Raw genomic sequence first — 8,566 nt, forward strand, 5'->3', positions numbered from 1 at the left:
GACATTTATCGTACATAATTACTAATATGCCAGACGCTATCGTACTAAAAAGAATTATTCCTTCTTGGCTAATTCGGACACGCCATATACAACGAACTCCCTTAACCAATTAGCAAACTGTTTGCGATTGGACGCATAATGCTCGCGCGTTGTTTTTTACGCGGAACAAGTTTTCAAGTTAGCCACGTTCACGAAGCAGTTCACAAATATTTCTCGTAAATTTTGTACGCCTGAACAATTATATAGAGAGATCGGTTATAGTAATATCTTGGAGATTAAAAAAATACACTATGTATTATTTTTTATTTATTAATAAAAAACGAGTGTCTTATGTGTATAAACGTAAATATATATTTGAAATTAATTTTACAAGCCAGGTTTCTCCTCTAATGATGATGATTTGTTCATTGCTTTACTGCATGATTTTTAATTAATCGATATGAAACGAGTTTTCTGAGTGCAAACACATGATACGAAGCATCAGTCATATTGCACTACCTACGCAGTAAAAAGTTTAATATAAATAATGGTGAAATTTTTTTGTTATTTTAACATTGAAATATGTTAAAGAGCACATCAATATATGTTAATATATTCATCTCGTTAACGTATTACTTTTTGGCATGTTTATCTTGTTAAAGTAACACAAATTTCAATGGATCGTTATTTGAACAAACTTTTTATTGTATAAGCTGTATTCCGAAATGTGCTGACTGCATGACTGAAAATCTATAGTTCTCGTTACGTCTACTGTGGATTTTCAATCCACTGCCAGTACATTTAGTACAATTTTGGAATGCAGACTTAATAAATTATATGTCATTCTCGCGAAAGGTAAACGTTATAAATGAGTTGTTAATTAGACTTTTTTCATTTAATCTAAAGCTGGTCTATTAATCTGATATTTCTAAGGTCAAGGTGTAACCTATATTATTGCGCGCTCGCATTTGCATGCATGCAATCGACGAGCTTTATGCGTACCGATACACGACCGGCCTCTACTGTTTGCTCTTCTTATGCTTGTTATTGCGCACGTGCACGTAATTGTATGCTTTTTTCTCACTTTCAATATTTGCTTGCATTAATACCGTAGGTAATCAGATAGTAAAGCAGTACTCGTTGTGGCACTCATATTAGATACTTTGATTATAACAGTCGATCATCAGGTCGTCTTACAAATGCGAGTAACGTATACACAACCATTTGCTCTCGGTATCTTTTGTGACTATTAATGCGTAAGTCGCCTATAAATGGGCAGTAAGTGGGAATAAAAAGAGCTAACAAGCACTAGAAGTATGATAACGTTTAACGAAAGAGCGACCCGATCTTGATCAAACAGGTCCCAAGTCAAACAGCTATATCTTAAGATCTGTTTGCCTGTTTTCGCGAAAACATACGTGTGCAACGCGTTTCCTCTAGTTGTATTTAATGAAATATCTTTCGATTTAGGTCGGAACATTTTCATTTTCTGATTTTTTGCGCTTGCCTTTTGGAGATTAAAAGCCCTTGATGTCCGAATATTAGAAAAGGATATATCCGAAACTGTATTCCGAATTTTCCTATATAAAATATTTAAAATTTATAAGATTTCAAAAATAATCGCGATACCGTTGAGATTGGGGGAATATAAAAGATATATACTTTTTATATTTATACATATATATAATATAAATCATAGGAGAAAAATCTACATCGTTCTCTTTTATTTGCCACTAAATATTTTTTCAGCTAAGATTTGTCGCGTTTAAAGATCTGTCGCGCTTCTAATCTGTTTACGTTGATCAGCCTAATTGAGAAGCGATGGACTAATTGCCGCTAATGACGATGCACTTATTATTGATACCCAAGTTGGCTCACTTAACATTATTATCGGCCGTTTAAGAGACCGAGCGTAAGATCGTTACTGTGTGCGATAATTGTCGCTAAAATATTTGACCCACATGTTACGTCAGTGGCGGCTCACGTCCTGTTTAGCTTTTCCTCGCTAGACTTTTATTTTTATTTTACTTTACGACACCCGCAATATCAGATTGTTTAACGTTGTCCGTGTTGTATTAAGCGGATCATAAAATGATAAGAATTTAAATTGCTGCCAGTCACGAAGAGCTTCGCTATAATGACTTCGTCATAATCGATCTTCTAAATATGAATGATCAATATTTAGCAAAATTATTTATGTTGAAGTGTTGTTTTTAAACCTTTTTGGAACTTTCCAATTTACAAAAATTGAACAACATTAGAAAATCTACCAAGAAATTTACTTTTTAAACATTGAAATTTGTAAATATTATTCTATGAGAGGAAATTTAATTTTTTCCACACATATCTTAAAATAAGTAGAATAATTTGTAAATTTTACCGATTTTCTCAATGAGATGAATGAGACGAATGAAAATGCTGAAATATTTCTCTCTCTTCAAAAATTATGATCGTCGGTAATTATATTTTTTCCAAATTAATTCCGAATTTCTACTACAGATGGCGAGAGAGAGAAGGAAACAGCAACGAACAGCCTCCTACTCGACCTTCCTTCGGTGTTTCGGCGCGACTGTTGGTGCATGTCAACAAGAGACTGTCTCCCATTCAACCTTCTCCAAACACCCGCGATAGATGGCAACAACAGTACTGGTGAGTCTTTGTGACAATTGTTTCTCTTCCAATTTGTCTGTGTACACTTTCGCTCGTCAAAATTGAATAAATGTACGCACTCGTTATAAAAACAGAAAACAGGGAGTAAATTTTTGTTTGATCAGAGAAGAAGAAATATGGTTAATTTACCTATCTCAGAGAAAAATAACAGGATATATTCTACGTTATATGCATTTTTATAAAAATGTGTAGACTCACGAAAGTATCACCTTGTGTCATATGTTAAAACAGAAATTGTCAAGTATATAATACGCCACGAAATGAAGCAAGTGACAAATATATCGCATATATATCACATATCTGACGCATATCTTAATTTTCTATGATATTTATCATCGGAAATGTCGTGGCCTCAACCGGAGTCTGACATCTCAAGTTCCCCAACTTGTATATTATTGACGTCCTACGAAATCTATAATCGTTATCTTTGGTAAAAATATGTGAAACTTGTTATATTTTCTTCTCGTCGGTGTCGTCGTTACATGCGAAAGGGAAAAACGTCTGAATCCATATCTTTATAACAGGAAAAAAAGAAACAGTGACTGAAAGGCTGGGAGCGTATAATGTAAAAACGTAAGTAGTAAGGAAGTTGACCAACCAATCGGTATATTTCATTAGGTATTCCAAAAGACGATAGAAGTGACGATAAGTTTGGCTCGAAACAGAAGTAACTACCGATTTAAACTTGTTGAAACCGCAGTTACTTCTGCCGAAGGCCAAACTTCTATCGTCTTTTGGAATACCTAAAGAAATGTGCCGATTGGTTGGTCAATTTCCTTGCGCTTCACTGCTCAACGTTTTTCCACTAGCTTTAATTCACTTAATTCGCGGCGTAGGTAGGTAGGTAGGTTCGTTAACGACGCACTTATCCTACGCGCGACTTCCTGAGGAGCCCTTATGCCTCTCTGCTAATTATTAGCCGAGCGCGTGAATCGCGTGACCAGCGTCGTCCCACAGAGCCGCGAACCCGGAACTATTTCCTACACGCGGGTTCTCTCCACTCCCTTGCGTCCGCAACTATTTTTTTCTTTCTTCACTTTATCCCTCGGCCGGTCGTCGCTGCGTCGAGCCGAGTGAGAGGCACGACGCCGCCGGTTGCGCTAAGTTCGTGGGCGGAGCCGCACAAGAACACCGCGGAACAAGTGAAATTGTATCGCGTTCGGGGTTCCAGATAGAAAGTATCGCGAGATACTGTGTCGAATACACCTCGAGTTGGATCAATCTCAGGTATATAGCCAGACTCCCTTTGAATCATTTCTCGGCGATTGATCCTTGACAGAAACGATCTTCGAGTCGCTGAATTAAAATTGACGCATTAACAATTTGGGATCCACTCGCGAGATCAATGAATCGTTGATAAATATTGAATGAGTGCAAAAGCTTTGATGGGTTTTTTTCAACAGCTCTCGATATTTTCGTATTGCACTATTGGCAGACATGTTTATTACATATCGTTGGAAAGCCGTCAGTTGGGAAAGAATTAAAGATCATTTTCGAAAAAATGTATAAAGAGCCTGACTTTTGATCGAGAGGACCCTTCTGCGCGAAAAGTTGTCCACCTGATTATCTAATAATAAGTGATTCTCGCGATGGAATTTTAAGAACGATAATATCAGTAAAAGGTTTAATGACGCGCATTACGTCATCGTTGCTCAACGCTTCATTTCTCTCATAATCGATGGACCATCGGGTCATCATTATTAAAAAAGACGGGCGACCGTCCATATTTGGTGTATTGCGTAAGATCGACCGATGTGCGGTCACCGACGGACTCATTCGCGATGATGACCTGCGGGGCGTCCGGCAGAAAGAACCTGCGGCACGAAAACGACCGAGCGAAATCGATGCATTCGTAATTACGTGGTTTCACACAGCCTAATGCCGACTTGGAGAAAGGCCGTGACCTTTTATTACATTATCGAAAATCTCGTTATTCTGACATTCATACGCTTTGCCTTGTTGTAACGAAATTACGGCCGATTACATATGAAAACTCTCACCTTTTTACATCGCGCAATTATGCGCATTACCTAACTGAAAAAACGTATCTCAGGTTCATACCCGGTCTTACTCATCGATTCCTGCGCGCCAAATCGCCTGCCCACGTTCGCGCCGATATCCCGCTTCGTCGTTATGTAAACGAAAAAGTTACGCTTAGTTTTCCTCACGGTAATTTCTGATCACGCAACCATCCGGCGCTTTCCATCGAACAATTTGCGAGAAAATCTGCCGAAAATGCGGTCAATTGTTCCGTCTTTGGTAAAAATTTTCTGTTAACAAGGCGTTGGTGGATAACGAAGATAGACGATGACAAAATAATCGCAATACTTGCGAAACGATCGATAAACTTTTTACGAAGAATTTCTCATTCTGAAAAAAATCTGTTCCATAATTACTTCTACAAGTGAAATTTTGGTGAAACAAAAACCATGCATTACTTTTCGGAAGAATTGTCCCTCGAGTGATGATAAACGTACAAATCTCTTTCTTCTTATCCGTGAGAATGTTGCGTTATGGGAAGGCGGCCTCCTTGTCGATCGATCTCGTCCATTACATCGACGAGGATATCGCGGCCGGGATTTCTCGCGTCGCCTCCTCCCTCGGGGCCCTCGAGCTACGACCATATATGAAACGTTGGCGATCCAACGCGGGCGTGGGTGGTGCGGGGTACCGTTACGCGTTACACCCACCTTTATTCTATAATATGGATCGCGAGAGCCGAACGCGCGAGAGGTCCGCCGCGTATAATCCCTCTTATATCATCTACTCGGCGCATTGAACGTTTCATTACGCCTTTACATAAGCTGCACCGAGAGGAACGCGCCTAGGTTGCTCCGGAGAACTCTCTCGGAACCTTCTTCCTCGCGCAAAACCAGCTCCGAGCGACGGGCTCGAGCCGGCCGAAGCCGAGTGACATCACTCGCGCGACTTTGACATTTACGGCGGAATTCGCATGTTTGTTTAGTGAGTTTTAAGCAAACGTGTCCGGACATAATTGAACCCAATTGCCGGCATCTTATCAAGGGGATATGATGATGGAGGCTAATCAATGTGTCGCGAAATTTCACGCCGGCAGCTATTCGAGCTATGAATTTACGGCCGAGAAGAAGCCAAGTCGATATTTTGCTTCTATAATTAACCCCGCAAATCCTGTTGAAAAACCAATGGAATATTTCGAGATATAACAAACTATTATCCTACCTTGATGGCGCGAATAATTGCTTATTTCGGAATGATTTAATGTTCGAGACATTATTTTACCTTTATTCTTAATTTCATCCTATAATGACTTATAAAATGACTCCCCAATTCAACTTTATGGCTTCCGATTGCTTGGTTATGGCGCTCAGCGTAGGTACGATTGGAGAAACAACGCGATGTCAACGAGAGTCTTATTAAATATTTCACGAATCGACGAAATATCTCACTCGCCCGACAGGAATTATAATTTACTCACTTAATGTCTGCGGCGGTTCAAAGCATACGGGAAAGTACGGGAAAGAAAAAAGAGATAAGTTATCACGCGTCGATCCCCAGCCATCCTTCCTCTGAGCGATTTAGCGACTGGACTATCAATAGACTTTAAAAATATTACGAGTCTTCAATACAGTCGGACTTATTTTCGTGCGACGCATGTTTTCACAAGTGTTTTCATTGCGAACCGGTAAGCTGCACACAGTATCGACGCGTTGATCATATATATTATTCCCGTTTGGTGAATTAAAATAATTCATTATTTCTTTTGAAAACATTTAATGGACTCTTGTTACCATCACGTTATTTAATATATGAGTGTTGTCTCATATCTTAGATCGAATCGTACGCACGCGAGTGTCAGCGCCACGAGTGAATATCCGGAACGACGTCCAGCGGTTCAGGACACATATCCTGAACGGGGACAATCATATATTTTCAAATAGGTCAAATCATTCATTACATAGAAAGTTCCGATTTTAATGGACATTTGATGAAGTAAGTAACCGAAAGTAAAGAAACATCCAAATTTAAGCCGGTTTTCATAGCCCGTCATTATTTGACAAGCAATTATGACTTCGTGAATAATTCGTCAATCTCTACTTAAGTAAGAAGTAGTAGTATCTCAGAGAGATCGATCCAAACAGCCGTATAAGGATTCATAAATGCAAATTTGTAATTAATAATATTCTCAATAAAAGATCTGAAATAATTCATAATGAATACCAGCCTTGGAGTCTAATGTCTCGCTAATTTTTACATCTACTAGAATACCATAGACACGCGTTTTATTAGCCACAGTAACATCAAAGATATAACTCTGTTTATTAATCTTCTAATCCGATATTCACTTCGTGACAATTGTTTCTCGATTCTGGCGATGACAGACGCACAGTAATCAGCATCACGGGGCATCGATATTTCTTGAGATTTAGATAACACACCCTTTTTAGGGGAAAGGAGTAATTGATTTAACGATCATTTTCATTTTAAAGGGATTTGAACGTCCGCCTAACTAGTCCCCACCTTCAATTGATATATAATTATGCGATATTTGTGCGTTCTTGAAAAATGAAAAGTTTGCGTTCTATCCGTTACAGACAGGATTTCTAGTGGGAGACAGGCAGACGTTAAAAATTTTAAATGAAAAAAATCTCTAAGTCAAATATCTACGGTAAATGTACGCTTTTATATCCAGATAATTTCGCGCTGATGTCCTGTAAGAGACTTTTGGCGTTCAAATCACAAAATTTTATCTTGAAACGGTAAACAGTGTGAAACTTGTGTAAAGTGCGCGAAAAGTTACAGAGAGAAGCGTAAGTTGCGAAGCTATTTATACGGCGCTCGTTGAAAGGGATTGTCTGCGCAACGGACTGTGACGGAACGTACGTATATCTTTGCATTTAATTAAGCAGCGGATTCGAAATTGAGCGTCGAGGACGCAGCCGGTTTTTCGACGTCGCGTACACGGAGAGATAAAATAACCGCTCGGTATCACGTTTGTTTGTCTCGAGGACGCGTGGAGTCCATCGCTCGCGCTGCTCCTCGATGCAGCGCACAACCTACGATCGGCTGGATGCGCTGAATCATAGGATAAACATAGCCAGGGACGTTCTCTCTTCTTCCTGAACGTTTGCGTTACGATGCAACGTAACGTCTCACGGCTGACAAATGCGTTTCCGTGGGACAACGCGGCGCCGATCAATTCCGGTCTCCTCGCCTCTGGCAACGTGCCGCCGGCACGCGTATCGCAGGAAGGAAAAGTCCCCTCGCGGATGTCGCGGGCGACATACAAATTAGGGTCATCTCCGTCTCGGAGCTTTCCATCGCGACCGGCCTTTAAACTTGTGATGTATTTCACTAATATTCACTCACTACATTTCATACTCTGAATTATTACAGCATCATTATGGAATATATTTCTATAACTATGCGTTATTAAGATGTGCGGTATAAACAGGATGTCGTAATGATATTTAGCACCATTAACATTTTGATGTTTCGCGCGTTTCATTGTATGTGCAAACTCACCAAGTTTTCGAAGTTGAATATTCATTAGCCTCGTGTTGTTCTTCCTCACTGGCCGAGAGCCTACACAAGGTTATTAGCATAGCTGTTTCGAAAGCAGCAAATCACGATGTGCGGATGTTCGAGAAATAAGAATCGCGTCTTTATGTTTGACGATCAGTACCGATCCGGCGTATACTGAGAAAGTGGGAAAAAGCTATGTCGGGAGAAGCTATGCGAAGTATTCGCGAGAGTATCGGGACGCGAATTTTCCATTGACGCGCACGCTGGGGCTCACCCACGTGTAACACCGACCGTCAGTCGTTTTGCGTTTACGCGCGTCTTATTATTACTTTTTGCTCCTCTGGGAGAAAGTACGGCGCGACACCTTTTCCCGTGTAATTAAGTTCGCGGGAACACACGTCTGCGAGCCGAA

This window comes from Dinoponera quadriceps, unplaced genomic scaffold (genome assembly GCF_001313825.1).
Source record: "Dinoponera quadriceps isolate SergipeBrazil2010 unplaced genomic scaffold, ASM131382v1 scaffold566, whole genome shotgun sequence".
NCBI classification, from domain to species: domain Eukaryota; kingdom Metazoa; phylum Arthropoda; class Insecta; order Hymenoptera; family Formicidae; genus Dinoponera; species Dinoponera quadriceps.